At 32.5% G+C, this 22,892-nt stretch overlaps 1 protein-coding gene and 1 non-coding gene across 3 annotated transcripts in view; one reads left to right on the top strand and one right to left on the bottom strand.

Moving 5' to 3' along the window:
- The first annotated feature begins 1,338 nt into the window (after positions 1–1,338).
- Positions 1,339–1,411, top strand: TRNAS-GGA (transfer RNA serine (anticodon GGA)). The gene has a single exon. It is a non-coding gene; the product is annotated as a tRNA-Ser (tRNA).
- An 837-nt stretch (positions 1,412–2,248) lies between these two features.
- The window catches only part of LOC138700194 (neurotrimin-like), a 712,090-nt gene continuing 691,446 nt past the window's right edge, over positions 2,249–22,892 (bottom strand). For both annotated transcript variants that reach the window (XM_069826628.1, XM_069826627.1), the window contains one exon: positions 2,249–14,985. The gene's annotated coding sequence lies outside the window, so the exon portion shown is untranslated. The remainder of the gene's footprint in view (positions 14,986–22,892) is intronic.

Here is a 22,892-nt window from a genome sequence, read left to right on the forward strand (position 1 = left end):
AACTTGGTTTCCTAAACATAATAATATTAATTATAATATATTTACAATGGTGTAAATTTTCCCTATGACGATCTTAATTAAGCTAATTTCTTTTCATTTAAAGTGTAATGTGTCATCCATGGTATTACAGCAACATGAGGTGGAAAGGATCAAACCACTGTATCTCGTAAGGTACCGGTATGGGGTAAATGATCTGTTTGCAATATTTTACTCAAATTTCTTTTCTGGGGGGAGGGAGGAATTTTTTTTAATGGGCGCAAAATTTATCACACTTCGAATGAGCCTTTTTATATACGGGAAAGTTACTTTCTGGAAATACTGAACTTAATAGAACAGTAGGCCTAATGTCTGTATAACATTTCCGTGAACTGAAGAAACTGCTATTTTACAAGCAGGAAGTTACCACCATACTGTCGTTAATTCCAGCCAACCGTGATTTCCAATAATCTCCTAGCTCGGTTGCAGGAAGCATATAGTTCTTCGTAAGTATGTTTAAACTTACGCAAATTTGGCTTTCAGGTAGTAGCTCCCTGTAAAGCAGGTTTGAATAATTTCAAGGAAAAATTGTTCTGGGGCTGGGTATCGATCCTGGGACCCTTCGCTTAGCGCGCAAACGCTCTACCGACTGAGCTATCCCAGGAATTATTTTACAAGCAGGAAGTTACCACCAAACTGTCGTTAATTCCAGCCAACCTTGATTTCCAATAATCTCCTAGCTCGGTTGCAGGAAGCATATAGTTCTTCGTTGAAATTATTCAAATATGTTTAAACTTGTTGAAATATTTAATATCAGAAGTTGAAAGAGTTAGGAAACCTAGGGCTTTAGGGCTTATGAAGAAATTGTATCTCCTGAAAAATATTATGAAATAATTTCATTAGTCAACATGTCACTGTGAAGAGATTGGGTAGGGATTGACAAATAATAGATTATAAAGAAGAATCCAAGAAACTCTTGAAATGTAAATTACCATTTTCTATTTCGGAAGCTAAAGTACTGACACTTAGAAAGGAGAAACGAAGATGCAAAGTGTTGTGTTTCTACCGTTCCTCTTATTTTGGGAGCGATGTGCAGTGTGACATATTGAAACCTAAGAACAAAAATTTTAGTAATCTTCATCTTACTATGTTTGGGTGACGTATATACGTCCGTTGATGTGACATACTAATGAATTAAATACTATTATAGTCACAATCATGCCATGGTATGAAAGAAAAATTTCACAACCTCGAGCGGGAATCGAACCTGCGACTTCCTGGTTTCCAGTCAGACGCTATGGACAGTACTCTATAACAGGGTCGCCAGTATGAAAGGATAATTCCGAGCCTTTGGCGTGAGACGCACTCGATAGCTCAGTGGTAGAGCGCCTGACTGGAGACCAGGAAGTCGCAGGTTCGATTCCCGCTCGAGGTTGTGAAATTTTTCTTTCATACCATGACATGATTGTGACTATAATAGTATTTAATTAAAAAAATTTTAGGTTAACGAGTTCATCAACAGTATGTCCACTGGTAAATCATGTTATTCTGGGGGGGGGGGGGGGGACACGTTGAGAAACTTCTAAAATACTTTGAGATTCCAGAGGATGCCAAAGTACTTTTATGCATCTATAATGGCAGCAAGTAAAAAATAATGTCCACTGAAGTGAAGTGCATAATTGAAGGCTTATTCACAAGCAGTATAAGTCCAAAATTTGAACATTTTTATTAATTTCTTACTCTCCAATGATGCAATTTACAATGATTACTTTAATTGAACTCCTCAAAAAAAAAAAAAAAAAAAAAAAAAAAAAAAAAAAAAAAAAAAAAAAAAACACGTGCCTGTCCTATACTTTTTTAGAGTCTATTTTATGTCTTATAAAGCCTAAATGAGGTACTGAACTCATTTTTAGGACCTAAAACTTCAGGGTCTAAATAAGAATTATGGTGCAATGCATATTTATCATATTGATGGTGTTCAGGTAAAAGAATTTTTTTTCAGAAACAGTTGTAATTAAATTTTAACATATTATTATTACTTTATATAAAGGAACGTAAATATGATTGTCAAAAAACATATCTTCACGTTTTATAATTAAATTTATACTAATTAGAGCAAAAAAAAAACACATTTATAAAAATGAGGGTTAAGCCCTTTTACCTAAACACCATCGATATATCATCTTAAAAACTGACAGTTCTTTATCAGAATCACTGTATAAATAAAATGAAATTAATTCAAATATACTTTATAGAAAAATTAACACACATATACAGATACCACTCATATTTAAATTTTATTGTTCATAATTTGACAAGGCAAAATATTTACACATTTAGAGCATTTTACAGAATTATTTTTTTCTTTTCCTTCCCTATGTATATGTATCTCTACTTTCCAGCAATTTACAGAGCAGATAACATTTTTCATATTTCATGTTTTAGGCAATATGGTGACGAGATTTTAAAGGCTGTACTAATAACTGCGTAGCATATTTTTCTCATATTCATACAAAACACAGGATCATGGACAATCTCAGTTAGAAAACTGAAGCACATATGGAGTCATAACAATTTTAATAGATTTAGCTTGAACTTTGAACTTGAACAAAGTTTCATCGCAGGGACTGTAAAAGATGTATTGTATTAGACTATTCCCTTATATCGGAGTGAATATCTATATGTTATACACCAGAGACTTGCACATACTGATTTCCAAGAATTGGTAAGTAACAAAAACAAATTCTCAAGTTATATTTCACATAGTTATGAAAAATAAAGCTTTAGAATATGCCAGTTTTTAAAGAATAACCTAATCGCATAAATAATTAAAAAAGAACGTAATACATTTTTCTCTTCTACATAATTAAGTAAATTAAATTTAAACAATGAAAGTTGCAATAACAATCATTTTTATATGTACCGGTAACAATTATTGTACACAGTGTGAATGGCACAAAGTAGCAACCTAACTGGCAGCACAAACCTGCCACTGATATTACATTACGATTAGTTTCTAATCTAGAGTACTTGACAAGTTAAGTCAAATTGTTCCTGCTTAATTGATCCCAATTTCAATGTTTATATCTCGTACTCATACATCACTGTACGTAGTCCCCTCTCTGGACCAGCGAGATTAATTAAATGAAGGAGAAATTAGATAAATATTGCATGTAAGACATTTGGAAAAAGTTTAAATGATGTGTTTTCTTGCACTCTTCTATTGAAAACTAGGCACATGTGAGTTTGTCCACCAAACAAAATGTTTTGTATTTCGTGCATAAATTAATCAGACCAGAGATATCAAAAGTATTCAGATCTCACTTCTCCCTCGTAACACCTCTGCGTGAGCTATTATTTTATTTAGTAAGAATAACAAAATTAAACAAAGTTTGTAGCATTCACTGGTTTCATGTTCATGAAATCGACGTTTGAATTCATAATCCACAAGTTTCATAGAAATTAAGAAGTTAACATAAATTCAATATTTCTGAATGCTTTTCAATCAATCTACATTTTTCCATTCTTGTTGAACTCCACTGCATTGCAAGATAGCAGTTGGTTTCAATGTCATTCGGCTGAACATTATGCCTATATATCAACTAGTCACAACTTTCCATTCGCATTAGAACCAGATTGTAGCCTATTTATTAATAAACTTTATTGTCTCTAAATATGAATCAAGAAATGGACTGCAATGCAAAAACATACTGTTCAATGCATCATATTTAGTTAAATATACGGAGCTTTGTTTCCATACAATGTATATCATGTTTAGTAATATTTTCGTTTTATGTAAATTTAAAATTACGCTGCAATTGTGTTGTCGTTTAAGTAATTAATAAATTGAGCTATCATTTTACAAAGTTTTCATTAATGCTTACAATACATTAATACTTTTCAAAAAGAAAAGTCTTCTTCTTCTTCCTATCACGTATTAAGCCTGGTGGCCTGTTACGGTCTCACTCCATCGTTTCAGCGGACGGCCCAAGAGGAAAGTAAAATACATAAAAATTCCATAAAAAATCTGACACAAATTAAACTGTATTATTATTATTATTATTAATACCAGTATTTTTAATACTAACAACACTTTATACAAAGCCATTTGTCTTTCAGCTTCCTAATAAAGATCACTAGGAATGTTGCTAGTGTCCCTGAAATATTTCAAAGCACTGCATTTATTGATGTGATCCCAATCCATAATGGATCCTGCCTCTCAACACAGGACACATTCAGGAATTGGAAAAAAGGGCAGTCTACGCAGGTGAGCTGTAAGACAGTCATGCCCAGAAGCTACCCATACAGCTGCAACACTACTGTACCTTTTTTTAGATGTTCTGATATCAGGAGTTTCTTGTTCAGAAGCGTGGACCATATCTTATTTGAAGTTTGCTGTCTAAATTCCTCGTAAATTTCTTATTTGAATGTTTCGTTGCTGGTAAGTTAATACAATGAAATGGGATTTTAGATGTTAATGTTTGTGTCACTGAAGTTCTCTTTTCAGCCAGAAAGTCCAGTTTTTGATTCTCATTTATTTCACAGTGTGAGGGTACTCACTGAAATCTAATTATCTTCTCCACTGAGTCAAGAAACTTTAAGAACGTTTTCATTTCAGCAACTCTCATTGATAGGTAACAGCTGATGCCAATGCTGAAGTGGAATCACACTAAGAAAACAATTTACGCGACTTGTTACCGGTAGTTGTTTCAAGGTTGTGTTAATGGCTTCTAGTTCATCATCGAAATTAGTTTGAACTGGTCCTATGATGAGATAGAAACTGAACAAATTGCAGTCTATTCCAGCACCAGTGTTGCCATTTCTGTCTAACTTAGAGCCATCTGTATGAACATGCAATCAATCTTCTTTAGGATACAGAATAAGATACGGTACCGATAATTTCTATTGCCAGTGTTTACATATTATGTATATATTTGTTTCATCCTTTACAACCTTCTCTAGGAGAACAAACTTATACAATATCCAGATAATTAAAAGAAGAAGTTGGATATAAGACCTTTTCTGGTTCAGAGGTAGGAACATAGTTGTTGTTTCTTATTTCCTTTATGGATTGTATAAAGTCTTTCTGTGTTTTCAGTTGTTTGTTGAAACTTAATCTGACCAATAGCCTAAGAGTTTAAAGGTAATCTTATTAATTTTTTTTTATACTGGATCAAATCAAGTCTGTTAATGCCAAATGACCTACAGAATAGCTCATGTATCTTCCCAATGATCAAACTTCCGGAAGTAAATTAACTATACAAGTTTTGGTTAATCTTGAGAATGCATTTATTACATATCGAGTTATTAATAGAATTATTTATCCAAAACTGAAACTGCTAAAATTTTTATCAAACAGTTCGTGTTAAAATTTTTCAAACCAGTCTTTATACTCACTTCCAAATTCATTTTATTCACTCTTACAACAAATGAAACAAAAATATTTAGATATAATAATGAAATACACTTAGTGTTGTAAACTTTATTTGAGGAAAATACGGGAGACTAAGGAATTGGCAGAATTTCACATAGAAAATTGGCAAATTATTCAGTTCAGTTATTAAAAAAAACGTTATCCTACACTTTGAAAGTTAAGCTTAAATTAAGAGCATTTCGAGACAGATTTTGCTTCACGTACTTAATGGTTTTTAATATATATATATATATATATATATATATATATATATATATATATATATATATATTTACAAACTGAAACAATTATCTGTAATTGTAGTTGATTGCGATTTGCAGTTCTCCATTGATTAGATGTGTCACGCTCCTGTTTCAAACATCTGTCCACTTACTGTTCATGAGAGAAAACATCATCTCTCTCTCTCTGTCAGCATGACTACCTGGTAAGCTTAGAACAAATCTTACCAGTTTTTCCAAATTTCGAATATTAACATTTTTTATTTTAACCTGTTCAGCATTGAAACTCATTTTTGCCAAGCATTTACCTTGTATATAGACTGCACATTTTAATTCATCTCTGGAACAACAAAATTCATCATGTAAATCATCTTCATTCATGCAAAATTAAATGTTTGAAGTAAAGCTTTTACATTATGAAAAAATAAGAGAGGAAAATGCTCAAAGAGAAGAAAAATACGTGAGCCAGGAGACTATTAAAAATTACTGCCAAATACGGAAGAGTTGGCAACCTTAAATACACAATATAGCTATAAAAAATTGGTGAATTATGATTATTGGTATATCTTTATTTTTCCTCGCTACAGGCTCGTCTGCATTAAGTTCAGGATGAATTGCAGCCCATAGCTTATTGTACTTAAGATTATGTCCTAAGTAAGCCACACTGAATTTTGAAATACAATCGGCCATACAATGGGTATAATCTTTACTTAAATTCAGTTAACAATGATATAATACGAACGCTTCTTTTTTAACTTAAAATTTTATATTCACTTATATAAAATCAGGAGATTTGGGATGATTCTAAATGCTGAATACTATTTGCTAATTTTAGAATTTGTAGCCAATTTTTCTTAAAGTATTTACCGGAAACAATGTGGATTATGATTTCAAATTAATGAATCAATATCCATGAACAACACTCTCTCTCACATTTTCCACCTTCACCACATAAATAATAAAATTTAGCATTGCAACACTGGAAAACAGAGGTTACTTAACTCATTGTACACAGGAATCTGTTATGTAAGCAACAGATAAAGCATATCAAAATAAAATCTATGTACGTAATGAAACACTTGGCTGTTATACACTTAAATTTAAATAGCATTCATCCCCTATACAAAGTGATTATTATTATTATTATATAATATAGAACATAGGTACTAGTACTGATATTGCTAGTTTTACAATAAATCTAAGTAGACAGAATATTTTAATTGCGTCCCCAACAACTATAAATAGTTCCTGAATAGCTCAGCTACTGCATAGGTAGGCCTACATAAACTCTCTCGAGTAAAATCAATACTTTGGTTTTGTTGGGTAAAATAAAATACTTTGGTTTAGGCTGCTCTTCGAAATAATCGTACATAGTTATAGTAAATTCTTAGCATTTCTGAGTTTTATTATACAACAATTGATGTATGGTCTAGCACATATAAATAATAATGCCTTAAATAATGCATGAGTTAATAAACGAAAAAAGCCAAAATAGAAAAACCTATAGATAAAATGCTCATTATAAATAATCAAGCTCAGATATTCTTATGTGGAGAGAGCTGACAATACCAAATGAACTAACCATTAACAAACTCGTTAGTTACACAAAAGGCACAATAGTGTGACAGAAAATACTTCTTTTCAAGCAATACCATATTTTAGAATATCAAAACGATAAAAATACGTGTATAAAAGTGAGAAAGATCTTAACAAACACAAAATAACACAAGACAACAGCACATAATCGATTAATGCTGTCTTTATCTGCAGAAAATTCTTATAGTCGAAATAAGATCATGTAAACCTGTCTGAATCACTGCATAGAGCTAAGAACCTATTTTAAGTTTCTCTTTTTTATTACTAACCTTTCCTATCACTAAAATTGTAATCACTATTCTAACATTTATATTTTAGTTTTAGGCACATTTTTGAAGAAAAAAATCAATAGTAGTATGTTAAACCATGCAGAACTGTTTTACAATTTGCTATGAATTAAAAGCATCTATATTTTACAGAAAATAATTAATCATTGTAAAAATCAGCTCCACCTCGAATAGCAAATCGTCCGAAAAAAGTAGCTTCAGCAGTCAGGAGAAAGTACGATAGTAGATTTTAATGTCTATTTTAGAAAAAAATTTAATACAGTATCTTCATTAAATTTAAATATTTCCAGAATATGACAACTGTTATTATTAGTTATCAATTTATGTAAAGGTAAATTAAAACTCTGATCACTAATGTCCGATTTTGGAAACAAATTTGAATACATTTCAGAACACGGATTCCTTCCTTTTCCTCTTACTTCAAAATTCCAACCTTGTGCCTTTTCGAAGCATGATGATGCGTATTCGACAAACACAGACAAATCTGCTCTTTTTAGTATTGCAAGAAATAATTATCAGTGAAGAATCCATATACTGAAATTTTCCCACAAATTTTAACAGAACTATAAGACACGTGTCCTAAACCATGCAGTAATTCTCTAAACCACCCAATAATTGGCTTAAAACTGGAATGTTAAACCTACAAGGCTAACATCATTGTTACCTAACAATTAATAATTATACACAGTTCGCCATTCTTTTATCTGCACACATAAAATTATAGCTTCTTCAGTATATGGTAAATGTATTAACATAATGCAGGGCCCGGCAACTGGGACAAATAAGAGAAGTGAGTGGTATAGATGCTGATGAGTGGCAGCTGAGACTGCGGTATTGGCTCTGTCACGTGAACAAAGGTGGATTCAGTATGAGATTGAACATGGCGAGAGCCATTGTTTCAAATATTAAAAAAACTTGTTGAAACGAAAAAAGTGAATGTTTCATAAATTTTAATTACTTTGAAAATTGATTTAAAATAAATGATGACAGAATAAATATATTTCTTCCACTAGAAATTGGGAATTCCTTTAGTGTTTTTACTATATTGCAAATATTTAGATACGAACAAGTATACACATTGTTGTAAATATTTAGGATGTAGCAGATATTTAAGTGTATATTTGTCTCACATTCTTAGAATAAGTCTGATTTGTTGAAATTAAAAAAAAAATCTACAAGTTTTGTGCACATTCAGTTGTTTCACAAATTTATATCAGCATTAGTTACTATTTTGAGAATTATCACTTTAAAATTGATGGGATAGTAATGATCAATATCCTGCCCAACTAGAAAATTAGTGCTGATTAACTTATCAGCTTCTTTATTGTGTTAATATTTAGGAATTTACCTGACGACTAGTTTCGAAGTCTTGTTCTTCATTGTCCAAAGCCTAGTGGAGATTCCGCGCTATCTTCTGGTTCCGTTGTGGTGGGGCATGTTCATGATAGTGTCGAAAAGGGTATATTTTTTTTAAATTGAGTTGAGTGTTCAGAAGGCGATGCAGGTTCCCCCCCCCCCCCCCCCGTAACTGTGATTGGAGTTTGTGATGTGTTCTGCATAGGTTGAATCACTGTGTATAGTTTGGTTATGGCTGTGATATGGAGGGTATGAACTAAGATTTCTGATGAGGGGGGATAGAATCCTAGAAAGAGAATACCATACATAAAATTATTATTATTATTATTATTATTATTATTATTATGATTATGATTATTATTATTATTATTATTATTATTATTATTATTATTATTATTATTATTATTATTATTATTATTATTGCGGTTGTTGACATTACTGTGATGAAAAAATGTAAACATTGGAAATAAGAATAATAAAGGATATATCTGATGGGGGGGATAGAAGTTATCCCTGGCAGGGATGTTAACATGAATTTGAGAGGGGGTAACTTTCCAAAAGGGGGGAAATTCCCCCCAATCACCCCCGTTAATTCGCACCTGGTGATATGTTCCTTGTAACGTGTTTGAAATGATCTTCCAGTCTGTCCAATGAAGAAGTCGTTGGAACTGTTGCATGATAGTTTGTAAATTCCTGTTAAATTGTATTTGTGTGTCCTGTCTGTGTGTTAAGATGTTTTTGTAGTGTGTTCTGTATGCAATGTTCCATTTTAGTTTCTTGAATAATGATGCAATCTTGTATGTGTTCTTGTTTTCGTATGTTAGTGTGATGTATTTGTTTTTTTCTTGTGTTTGTGTGGCTTTTCTTATTTGCGTTGAGTCTTTCTTATGATTATATTATGTTGGGTTTGTATCTGCAGAACTCATCACAAACTCCAATCACAGCTACAGCAACACAGACGACATGAAAATACTACACATCCAGCCAAAAAAACAGAAACTTGACACACTAGAACAATATGAAATTTATAAACATACAAAAGCACACCTACATCACATCCTGAACACTCAACTAAATTTCAAAACACACACCCTTTTCGACACAATCATGAACACACCCCACACAACAGGAAACCAGAAGATAGCGCGGGATCTATACTAGGCTTTGGACAATGAAGAACAACACTTCAAAACTAGTCGCCAGGTAAATTCCTAAATATTAACACAGTAAAGAAGTTGAAAGTTAATCAGTGTTGTATAAGTGTTAAAACTGTATTATAGAAAAATTAAGAAAAAAAATGTAAACAAATTAGATATTTTTACAAATACTTTTAGTTAATATTGTAAATAAATAGGTGTTGTTGCAAATTCTTAGGAGATGCAAAACAGATGAAAGCTTTGTTTCCTAAAGAAAAACGAAGATAAATGTTACCAGGAGAAAGTCTGATGGTAGTTATATAAAAAGTAAGTCATGTATGCATACGTGTAGTTGAACATTATTATAATATTCATACTAGAACTACATATTATGTATTCTTATTAAACGTTACATATACCAATTGTGTATATGTTATATTTATTTCAATCCCATTTAAAGCCTATTAATTGTTGAGAAGCTGAAAATTGATATGGGGATAGATATCGTAATTTGTTTCACTCTGGATATGACTATGAGAGCTGGCAGTAGTACTTTGTGAGCAAGAGCTGCTCTCCATTGCTCCAAGGCGTATTCAGTCACCCAGCTCTGACATAATGTGTTTGGCATTGGAGAAAAATATGGAATTTGTGTTGAACTAACGAAAAATGGGAATTTAATTTACAAATATGTGTAAATATCAATAATTGACTTTGTTTCCTCGCTTGAAATTTTGTTTTTCTGATTCTGAATATATAAATTCATGTTCTAGGATAGAAACATCAATCTCAGTTCTCTCGCAGTTCTCTGTTTTATAGAACAGCACTGCTTTTAAAAATTACATGCACATTCCTACTCATTCATTTCAAGCACCTCAAATGTGTTATTAATCCAACTCTTACTATGTGAAGCAGAATAAAAATAATATCCTCGACTTTCATCCGAAAGTATCTTTAAGTATACTTTCCTTATGCTAGGAGTGAATACGCAGTATTTCTAATAAATGTCAATTATTTCCTGGGAGCAAGAATCGTAGTGTGAGGTGCACATTTTCTAATATACATTTTATAGTCCTGTTAATTGAAAATGCAATTCTTAACAGGAATGAAATATTAAAATATTGCCTACATTAAATACTCAATCGTTTAATGCTTGCCAATGCCTCCCTTTATTCATTGCTACCAGTGCTGTCATGATAATTTCTGTCTAGACCATATGCCCCACCCTGTATTTTTCTCCCTTGAAATATACTATTTTACTTTTCTCTCTCTATCCCTTGGGCCGTCATTTAATGACTCTGTTAATATTAAAGAAGTAAGAAACTGTTTTGCTTTACATTTTAATTATAAAACAATATTTAAATAATACAGTAGGCCTATCCCATGAAGCTCTCACAGTAGCTACACACTTGTCTTGATGAATCTTGGAATCTATCTCCAGCACTTCACTGTTCTTTTAATTATTCTTTTGTATAATTATGGTTCTGGATTTCAGCGCTGTAGAGATGGCCCATTTATGTTCACGAACATCAAAGAAGAAATATAAGGAACAGCAAAAGATGAACTAAGATCAGTACAACATGTACATGTACAAAATATAGACCTCCGTGTACAAAACTTAGGCACCCATGGCTCCATATGGGCAAAATGTTCTCTTTCCCACATGATTAATTAAAAAAATTGTATGTTCCCATATGGCTGGCCTCTGCGACAGAGTGATTGGTATAATTTATCACTGGACATATGTATATTTCACTAACACTTATTATGAAACTGTCCAATTCATTTCTAGAGTATTGGTACCTACATTATTTATCACATTACTTGCTTCTATATTAAATCTGGTCATTTATAAAGAAAATGTTGAATATGCTTGTTACTTGGAAGTTCAACTAGTACGGTATGTACCATAACTGTTAAAACAAATTTTGCATAATAATTGCAGATTCTCTATGAATATTCAATAAATCTAAGATTCAATACCAACATTTGGGGATGTGTCTAAAGTTAATATTATAGCTAGGCCAACTGTTATTTTAAGAGAAGTACCGGTAACAGATTGACCTTACGACAATATTAACAAAATCCTAATGTTGTATCGAACAATATTTTTGGTTAGTTGATTTGACGAAAATGTCACTGGCTCTCTTGTACTCATTTCGACTTATCTGATAGGTACTTGTATTCAATTTGTGCATTTTATACATATAGTCTACATCGGCAGGTTTCGTTATACATAGAAGGCTGTATATATGGTAGATTCCCTGTTCGTAACCAAACCTCTATCTTTCTTTTCTACACACCTACAAACTCTGGTTATTTTACCTATAGGAAGATCAATCCCATAAACATCAACCTTAGTTAACCTATGTACATAATTCCTTGTTTACTTTAAGACACTTTTATTACTCTCAACTGTTTGAATCATTTCACCATATTTTATAAAACTGATTCACAATAAGACTAGACAACTAACAGAAAGTAATAAAAACTTAAAATAGATGAAATTAGTAATTTGTTACAAGATTATTATTAAATGATTTGTAGCATAAATATTGACTATATGTCTCACAGTAATATTACAAGTTACACTTGACAGGTATTGAAATGAAACCTCACATTAAGTAAAATATATTTAGAAAGAGAACTATGTAAGTAAAAGATATCTCAAGAGATATACCTCTAAAAACTTTCGTATCACAATAAAATAATCATAAGTTAGCTTTTTTGAACAAACTTTCTAATAAATAATTTACATAATTGTCAACTTGCGATCCAAGCCTTAAGAGGCAAGATTCTCAGAACATGTAAAGAATCTTAATATATTGTTATACAAAACCTCAGAGCTAAACGATAATACCGGTAATAATGATGATGATGATGATGATGATGATGATGATAATAATAATAATAATAATAATAATAATAATAATAATAATAATAGTAATAATAACCTCATGACAACTAAAAGCCAGTGACAGCAATACAAGAAATATCAAAATAGGCCCCTCAAAACACTATATTTTACATTATAGGTACAGTCACGCTGTATCATCAAATTTTAAAGAAGAGATTTCAAGTACTGGTAACTTACCTTTATTCTTCAGTCCAGCTGAAGAAGTCTTAATGAACACCACGCATTTTATATACCCTACAAATTTTGTTAGATAAAACTAAGACAGAATGTGTTGCTGAATAGCTGTGGTGAAAGCTGGAATCAGTGTATTAGAGTGGCGCGCAGAGAAACAACATATTTCCTTATAAGAATCAGAAAACATAAATATCAGCAACAGCAAATACATTTACATCGGACATCTACCTTGTTAACATGCCACACCTCTGCCTGTAAGTTTGTATGTAGATATATACGTTAACATTTATATTGCCTATATGTTAACATATATTGTATGTAATCAACTAATAACAATGGTGATAAAATATTAACACAACGTAATTTTTATTATTAGAAACAATATTCATACCGGTACCAAAAATATTAACATTTTGTACAAGGAGGTTGTATCTACAGAAATCATACTAGTATCTTTGTCTCTAAATGAGGATGTGGACTTATTGTAGACATAGTTCCATAATACCTTCCCTAAATGAGTAAGATATCATTATACTATATCTTCATCGATCCCACTTCATTCTAAACTATAAAAACAATGTTCTAAAATAAACATTTAATGTATGAAAGTGCTTTCGTAAAAGATATAGTATACTTGAAAATCAAAATCACATAAAAAATTTCAATTTAATCGACACTGTAGTTGGCAATACTGCCAACTTTATGCCAGTAGTCATCATATATCACAGCTAAATCAAAATCTGACAATTATTCATTCATAGAGTGGAGTATCACCCAACACAAATTCGTAGGTAATCTGCTATATATTGGGCTGGATGTTTACTTAAAATAATATTTAACAAAGAAAATATATAAAAAGTCGAAGTAAAGATAATATGAACCTGTAAATGTACCTGGAGAATTTTTGTCAGCTGATTAAGACATAACCCAACATGAAAGGAAAGCCTAATACCCAAGATTTTACATAAGAAAATTAGAGGACGGATAAATAGCATTAAAATAATGAAGATTATAGACTTACAACACAAAGCTCTACTAACTGCTGTTAGTAATGTAGCCTAATGCTGTTTCAGAGAAACATAATTATTGAACCTCCATAGGTTACTACTGTGACCATAAAAACTGTCGTTTAAAATACAAACTTACAGTATTTCATAATATTAGAGAAAGTATTAAATTATTTTTATAAAGTAACACACAACAAAAGGACTCCTTAACTAAATATGCATATATAAAAATATTTAAAATTGTATAAACAATAACAATGAAATGATTGTTTTCTGAAGCAGAGTTACTTGCATTCAAAATCAAAATTACTCCTTTGCCCTTACAGATTCATTACTTCTATACATTAATATTGATATCAAACAATCGTCACAACCTCCTAGATTTTATCACCAGAATTAAGAGTTGGTCATGCTCCACATTAATGATGACACTATTCTAAACATTTCTACTGAACACATAGACGCGGGTCCATTTAAAATATGTAACTTTGGTAACACCACCTAGAACTTAAAGCAAACATAGAAATAATGTCATCACAAATAATGCAGAGGAAAGTTATGATCAATTAAATATCAGTAACAGGTATCTTTCTCTTTTAATTAAGACTGCTCAGTTTAGATGCCGTTGCATTTTCCCACTTTTCGAAATGTCTTTATAACATTACATTAATTCACAAGTGTTGTAAGTTCTGGTCTCTCGTCCACACACACATGTACATTCAGGAATATAAGCTTCCATAGCATATTTTATCTCCCAGGTACAGCATTTAACTGGGTGACGATTTCTATTCCACTGCTGTCCTTTCTGATTTAAAACTTTCACCAAGCACCAGCCTCTCTCAGTCGTACATTTCAGTCTGAGGGAACAGCAACAATTTCCTTGCAATCTGCAAGTGCAAAAAGAAAAATTAAATTATTACTGGTAAAAAGTCTCATACACATATCTTTGACTAACAACAGGAAATAACATACAATATTACTTTTAAAATTAACTAAGTTATTCTAAGAATTTTCTTGAAATATTTATTTCATGTACACTTTTTGAGCAAAAGCTCATAATTGGGGCAGTACACATTAAATACATGGCGGGTATATAAATTATAATGATTATTTTTATGTTTATGTTTATCAACTATATGAATCACATCCTCAAAATTTGGAGGCAAGGCCATCATGCCGGAATACAAATCAACCGGAACACTTGTCTCGACACTCTGCTGTTTGCTGACGATCAAGTTATCATTGCAACATCAGAAGATGAACTGCAACGAGCCGTCTACAACTTATAAATATTTTCTTCAAAATTTAATATGGAAATATCAACTGAAAAAACCAAAAAAATGGCCTTTTTTAGGAAAAGATCCAGTTCCATCCAGAATCATTATAAATGGCACATTAATAGAACGTGTGAATTCATTCAACTATTTAGGTTATAATCTATCATACATCACTGATGATGATATAGACAACAAAATCTCAAATTTCTAAAAATTGCTGGAACCATTAACAGTGTATTCAAACCTTCCCAAGTACAAAGACATACAAGGCTGAAAATCTACAAAACTCTAGCACGACCAGTTTTGGCTTATGGCGGTGAAGCATGGACATTAAGAAAATACGACGAAAGACGGCTAACAACTGTCGAAATAAGATTCATGCGAAAAACTGCTGGCTACTCTCTTCTCGACCATCATAAATATATTATGAAGGAATTAAAAATTGACTCTATTGTCCATTATCTGCAGCAATACAGGCATCAGTGGCAGACACATGTCAAGAGGATGGATTGCTCTAGATGGTCCAGGCAGATTTTGTCGTATTTCCCAAGAGGTCGAAGAAATTTAGAAAGACCTAGGAAATGCTGGCAAGAGGCCATAACAGATCCACTGGGGTCTAACAATTGAATGATGATGATGATGATGATGATGATGAATGATGATGATGGTGATGATGATGATGATGATGATGATGATGATGATTTTTAAAATCAATTTATCATCCAATAGAAATCTCAAACTTCTTGGCATCACACTTGACGGAAAATTATTATCAATCAATCTTCTTAATGTATCCAGCTGTTTGCTGACAACATAAAGTCCACTATAGTCCACTGTAGTCTATTCAGTTTTTGTTTTTCGTGAGAAATGAGGGGTATTTTGATCTGTGTTCATTACAGATGCCTGTTGCTAGTAGCCAGAGTTGAAGTGTAGTCAATATATACTGCAGAGCTGTGTCTTCTGCAACTGGTACTGATGATTTTAATTTACTTCTTTTGTGGTTTGTGGATGGACAGTATAGAAGAATGTGTTCCAGATCTTCATCATGATTATTACACCACAGACAAGTAGGAGTAACAGAAAGGTGAAATCAGTGTACGTACAATTGTGTGAAAATGTGATCTGTTCTGGCTCTTGTTAAAAATGTTTGAACATGTCTGGGCAAGTTTTTGTACATTTCCAGGTCATTTGGTTTCTTTTGTACATAATGTAAAATTTTTCCTTTGTCAGAAGAGAGCCAATTGTTGATCCATAGGTTTATAAAATGAGACTGTACTGAAACAAAAGCACTGGATAGAGATATCACTTGAAGAGGTCTTGGTTGCAAATATTATGTTGCCTGTTGTGCAATACTATCGATTTTCTAGTTTCCAGGTATACCACAATGACTAGATATCCATTGAAATGTTATTTCCTTTTGGAGTTTTTGTAGTTTACTTAGTTCTTTCTGAATTGGAATTGTATGTGCGTATAGGTTTGGTACATATTTAATTATATTAAATATAGCCCCCTTGGAGTCGGTAAGTATGCAAATAAATTTTTCAGAAATTTGAGTAACACACTGAAGAGCATCGATAGCTAGCAATTCAGTGTCAAGACTGGAAGAGGATGAATATAGTAGGAAGTAACTTTCTTGATATTTTGGAATATAATACCCTGCTCCTGATGTCCCATTATTAGGATTTAGAGATCCATCTGTATAAATTTGAAGGTGATCCTTATATGTGCTGCAGAGCAGTTCCATGGCATCTAACTTAAGAATGTATGGAGAATCATTTTTGGAATTTGTATGCTATGTTCTGGAATCACCTATTTCCATGGAAAATAATTATGAAAGGATCATATTTAACACCGTGCAATAACGTATGAAAAGGCTTAACCTGCTGAAAATTATAGCAAGCAGACAGTGGGGATCAGACACCTTAGTCATGAGGCAATTCTATCTTGCATATATCTGAGAAAAATTAACATACAGATGTGAAATATGGGGACATACAGCACATTCAAATATAGTGAAATTGATGTCAATATAAAACTCAGCACTAAGACTTTGCTTAGGATGTCCCAGAATAATGCCTATTAACTCTATGGAAAATTAATTGAATGTTGAACGTCTTACCTACCACACACAAAAAAGAATGCTCACAAAATTAAAAAAACTACAGTTAACATCACCACAACATCCACTACATGCAATGAATCCAGATCCCAAAGCTCCAAAACAGTCCTTCAGATATACAATCAATCAAGCACCCATCATAATGAACAGAAACAGCATAGCAAAGATCCCAGTGGCCCATGACATACTGGTACCTGCTTGGGAATGAACGAAACAAGAGTCTTTCCATCTCTGCCAAGCAGCAATACAAAACAAACCAACAGTGAAATATTGAAGGCAGAAGTACTTGAGATGATCAACGAAATATATGATGACCACTTTCATATATATACTGATGAATCACTATCTGAAGAAGACAAGTCTGGAGCTGGATACTACATCTCATCAACATAAGAAAAGTTCTTCATCCCATGCTCTTCTGTTTCAAGCCTTGACACAGAGTTACTTGCTATTGGTGCAGCTCTCCAATACTGCAAAGCTTCTTATTATATACAGATCTGCATATTTACTGATTCAAAAACAGGCCTTCAAACAACAGTCAAATATAAACCTACTGCTTATGCTTTCAGAGTTATGCCTATTGTGCAATTAATAAATCTACTTTCTAAAAATGGTACTGTAAATATATCACCTTTCAATGGATACCAGGCCACTGTAGAGTGCAAGGTAACGAGACAGCAGATAAAATAGCAAAAACTGCATCAAACCTTTTACCAAAACCACAACCTACAGATTCCCTTGACAGAATATAATAAATAATATTCTTAATATGATAAATAAGCAAATAAACAATGGACAGAAGATTGGTTAAACAGACAAACAGGAAGAGCGCTATGAAAATTTTTTGAAACAACCCAACAACATTAAAATCTACAATGATATTCCCAGACAGGACAAACATTTGTTGCATGGGCTAGAATTGGACACCTTGTTACGGAAGCTTACTTGCATCGCTTTCAATTACCAGTCACCACTATGTAAAAAATGTTTAACAGAAGAAGAAGAAGAAGAAGAAGAAGAAGAAACAATGGAACACATCCCACTTTACAGTAATAATAGAAACCATAAACTGCAGGAAAGAATGAAAAACACTCACTATATGAAATTCTCACCAATCCACAGCTCTGGAAAATTGCTTATTTAATTTACAGTGAACATTGTGTAATCATCTTATAGCCGGACAGTGTGTTAATTAAGTATGGAATATTGCTAATAACTCTCTATATATTAATTTCATGAAAAAATAGCAAAAACAGAAGTTGTTGGAGATATCCAGCAGTGATATTCGGCTAGTTTATACCGGTTCTGACTGGTTGTTAAATTATTTCTAGGTAATATTTGCAAACATAAAATTTACTTAGTATTACGTTAAAAAGTGTTAAAATTGTTAAAAAAGGTATATACCTTCGACAGACGGCCCGTTTCGATGCTATGTCACGTCATCCTCAGTGTCTCTTGAACCACTGGTGATCTTGACTCTGCAATGTGCATTTGTCAATGGTAGGAGTGGGAGTGCGTTGTTCCTATGGTGGGGGCTGGCTGTTTGTGTGTTAAGTATATATTGTGGGTATGCTATTGTATTCTTATATATTTTGCACTGTTCTAGGATGTTTAACTGTGAACTTTTTGGTGTGATGTGTAAAATTTCCATATCTGTTTCGACGTCATAATACATCATAAGACACAAACAGCCAGCCCCCACCATAGGAACAACACACCCCCACCCCTACCATTGACAAATGCACATCGCAGAGTCAAGATCACCAGTGGTTCAAGAGACACTGAGGATGACGTGACATAGCGTCGAAACGGGCCGTCTGTCGAAGGTATATACCTTTTTTAACAATTTTAACACTTTTTAACGTAAGACTAAGTAAATTTTATGTTAACGAGAACTTTAATCAATCAAATAATATTTGCAATTACGATGGACATATACTGTATATGTTTAACATAGATACACATGAATGAGGGAACTGGTTGTTAAACTTTTTGAATATCACCACTGGAGAACTAAAACTTATGGCTGTGGTCTCACAAAAGTATTGATTCATGTACAGAGTGTGACAAAAAAATAACACTTTTTTTTAATGGCACCCTATATTTAATTCTACATATTTCAAATATCCATTCAATTTTACATACGAATCGAAGTTTGATTCAGCATAACTGATGAATAGGCTACTCTCTTGTAAATGTTATGGTTCTTTCAAATCCTTTGATAATGTAACACAAAATAAATGTGTGCATTCATATGAAGCAGGCCATAAAACAAACAAAACAATAACATAACTGTTTCAGAGAATATTTAAAATTATAACAAATGTTCAAAATGAGAACCATTCACGGCCAAACAATGTCCCAGTCTATCACGAAAGCAGTCCATTGACTTTCTCACAGTTTCAGGAGTAATCACTTCCATCTCATTACTAATCCTTAATTTCAGGTCTTCAATATTGTTCGGTCTATCATGATACACTCTGGACTTTAAATAACCCCACAGGAAGAAATCCAATGGTTTGAAGTGAGGTGATCTATCTGGCTATTCAATGTGTCCTCTTCTTCCAATCCATCTACGAGGGAACATTTGGTTGAGGAAATCCATTACTCTTCTACCATAATGTGGAGGTGCACCATCTTGTTGAAACCAGATGTTCTCTTGACACACACCAGGAAACAACTGTCTATAAGCTGGGATAACATCATCATGCAGAAGCTGTTGATACTTATTAGAGTTCAAATTTCCGTCTATGAAAAATGGACCAATTTTGCTACTTCCCACTAAACCTGCCCAGATATTGACTTTTTATGGATACTGTGTATGTGCTTCTGCCATCCAATGGGGGTTGTGAGGAGACCAATACCGACAGTTATGGCGATGGAGAGTGCCATGTAGAGAGAAAGTTTCATCTGAAAATATGATACACTTCTCAAAATGTGGGGGTTCTGATCTATCATCCCAATCATTGTTTCACAGAATTCATTCCTTCTATCAAAATCATCCTCATTTAACTCTCGCACAAGATGAATTTTATATGGATGCCATTTCTATGATTTCAACAATTTCCATACTGATATATGGCTGACTTATGAGAATCTTCTTCAGTGCATAACATCATATCAAGGGCATTTTCATCACCTGTAAACTAACTGTTTTTCGTCTTCCAGCTTTATGTTATTGTTTTGTTTGTTTCATGGCCTATTCCATATGAACACACACATTTATTTTGTGTTACATTATCAAAGCATTTGAAAGAACCATACCATTTACAAGAGAGTATTCATCATTTACGCTGAGTCAAACTTATATTTGTATGTAAAATTGAATGGAGATTTCAAATATGTAAAATTTAATATAGGATGCCATTTTAAAAAAGTGTTATTTTTTGCCACACACTGTACATAAATCAATACTTTTGTGAGATCACAGCAATAAGTTTTAGTTAGCTATCTCCAACAACTTTTGTTTTAGGTATTTTTTTCATAAAATTAATATGTAAAGAGTTATTAGCAATATTCCATACTTAATTAATACACTGTATTAAGAAGTACATGATTTATGTGTTTAGTCTGTATAGTTTTTCGTGTTCAGCCTATATAGTTTGTTTATGTGTTTAGTTTGTAAGTATAGTGTAAGCTCTCTTGGACTGGCTCCCCAAGTGTAGTAAACTTTCAGTTCACCCTACATTCCTGTAGGAGGTCATTGCCCTTGTGGGATTTCAGGCTTTTCATATTTCGAAGTAAGAAGTAAAATCAATCTACGCTAAACTGGGTTTTAAGTCTACAAATATCTCATACAGTGGATGTATGGTAACTACTAGACCATTCGAGAAAATGGGATTTATATATTATTATTATTATTATTATTATTATTATTATTATTATTATTATTATTATTATTATTATTATTATTATTATTTACCTTACTTATTTACTTATGTACTTGTCTGTCTGTTTATCCACTTATTTACTTATTTATTATTTATCTATACTGTAGTTCATTTTGAAGGTAAATCTGCCAATGCAACTGTCCCCTTTTGAAGATCATAACACAAAAGTAGATCATTCTTAAAAAAAATAAATACAACAGAACTTATCTGAGCTTATAGGAAAAGTATTCTTGTGATCAGTTACTACCGGTAATGTCCTTCAGATAACTAAAATCTGATTTACAAGAAAATAACATAATATAGTTTCTCATTATAATTTTACAGTACCTGGTAACTAAGTTCTATCGTGTTACAAATGACATTCTCATTTTCTTGACCTATTGGCTATTGAAATATGTACATAGTACATAAAAGAAATCATTAATTTGCATCTATAATCTTTATAATCTCAAAAAATGTGTAATGTAATCTGATTTCACCTGTACATTCTATGACTTATGTAGGTATCTATAATTAATTTTGCATAAATAAACATAAAACAGCTATTCCTTTGTAATGATTCATATATATTATTTTTTCCTTTTTTCTCACATCGGTGTATCAAAGTGATATAGGTCTACTGTAAAGTAAATAGTACAAAATGTAGCCTATTAATGGTGTATAATGAGATAAGTTCTGAACTAGTTGCTTTTGTAGACATTCATCCAGTGGTCGAAATGTTATGTTTTATTTAACGACGCTCGCAACTGCAGAGGTTATATCAGCGTCGCCGGATGTGCCGGAATTTAGTCCCGGAGGAGTTCTTTTACATGCCAGTAAATCTACTGACATGAGCCTGTCGCATTTAAGCACACTTAAATGCCACCGGCCTGGCCCGGGATCGAACCCGCAACCTTGGGCATAGAAGGCCAGCGCTATACCAACTCGCCAACCAGATCGACCCAGTGTTCGAATTGGGCTGGTATGACATACCGGAAGTAAAATAAGATGTCAAAAAGCATATCGGCAGTAAAAATTTAAAATAGGCTGCTCTTTAGTGAAGCTGATCACAAAATCAATTATGCTAACCAATAGTGTACACTCTTTTATTACTGTCATTGCTCTCTATCTCTCTCTCACTGCACACTGCATTTCCTCAGTGTGAAGCAGAGTGCTTTCCATCTTTCACGTCAAGAGTGATGAAACAATAGCATCTGTAATTGAATAAATTTTTAATAAGTGCTGATAATATCAATTTCGCTTCTAGTTACAGAGAATTAAAATTACAGCATTAAACTGTTTCTTCTTCTAACAGTTTGGCTTTGATTTATATTGTCGTTTACAAATAGGTATCAGTTTCATTTAAAATTTTAATCACTACAATGGACAAACACATAATTTATCCGTTTATTCAAGTTCAGTTTCAGTTTTGATCTGGATTCTCATGAGTTCATGACATAGTCTATCACATTGAGTGAAGTTAAGTAGGTCTATTTATTTTTCGTCATATTGGGGCTGTTTGTGTCACG

Source organism: Periplaneta americana, chromosome 5, assembly GCF_040183065.1.
Source record: "Periplaneta americana isolate PAMFEO1 chromosome 5, P.americana_PAMFEO1_priV1, whole genome shotgun sequence".
Classification (NCBI taxonomy): domain Eukaryota; kingdom Metazoa; phylum Arthropoda; class Insecta; order Blattodea; family Blattidae; genus Periplaneta; species Periplaneta americana.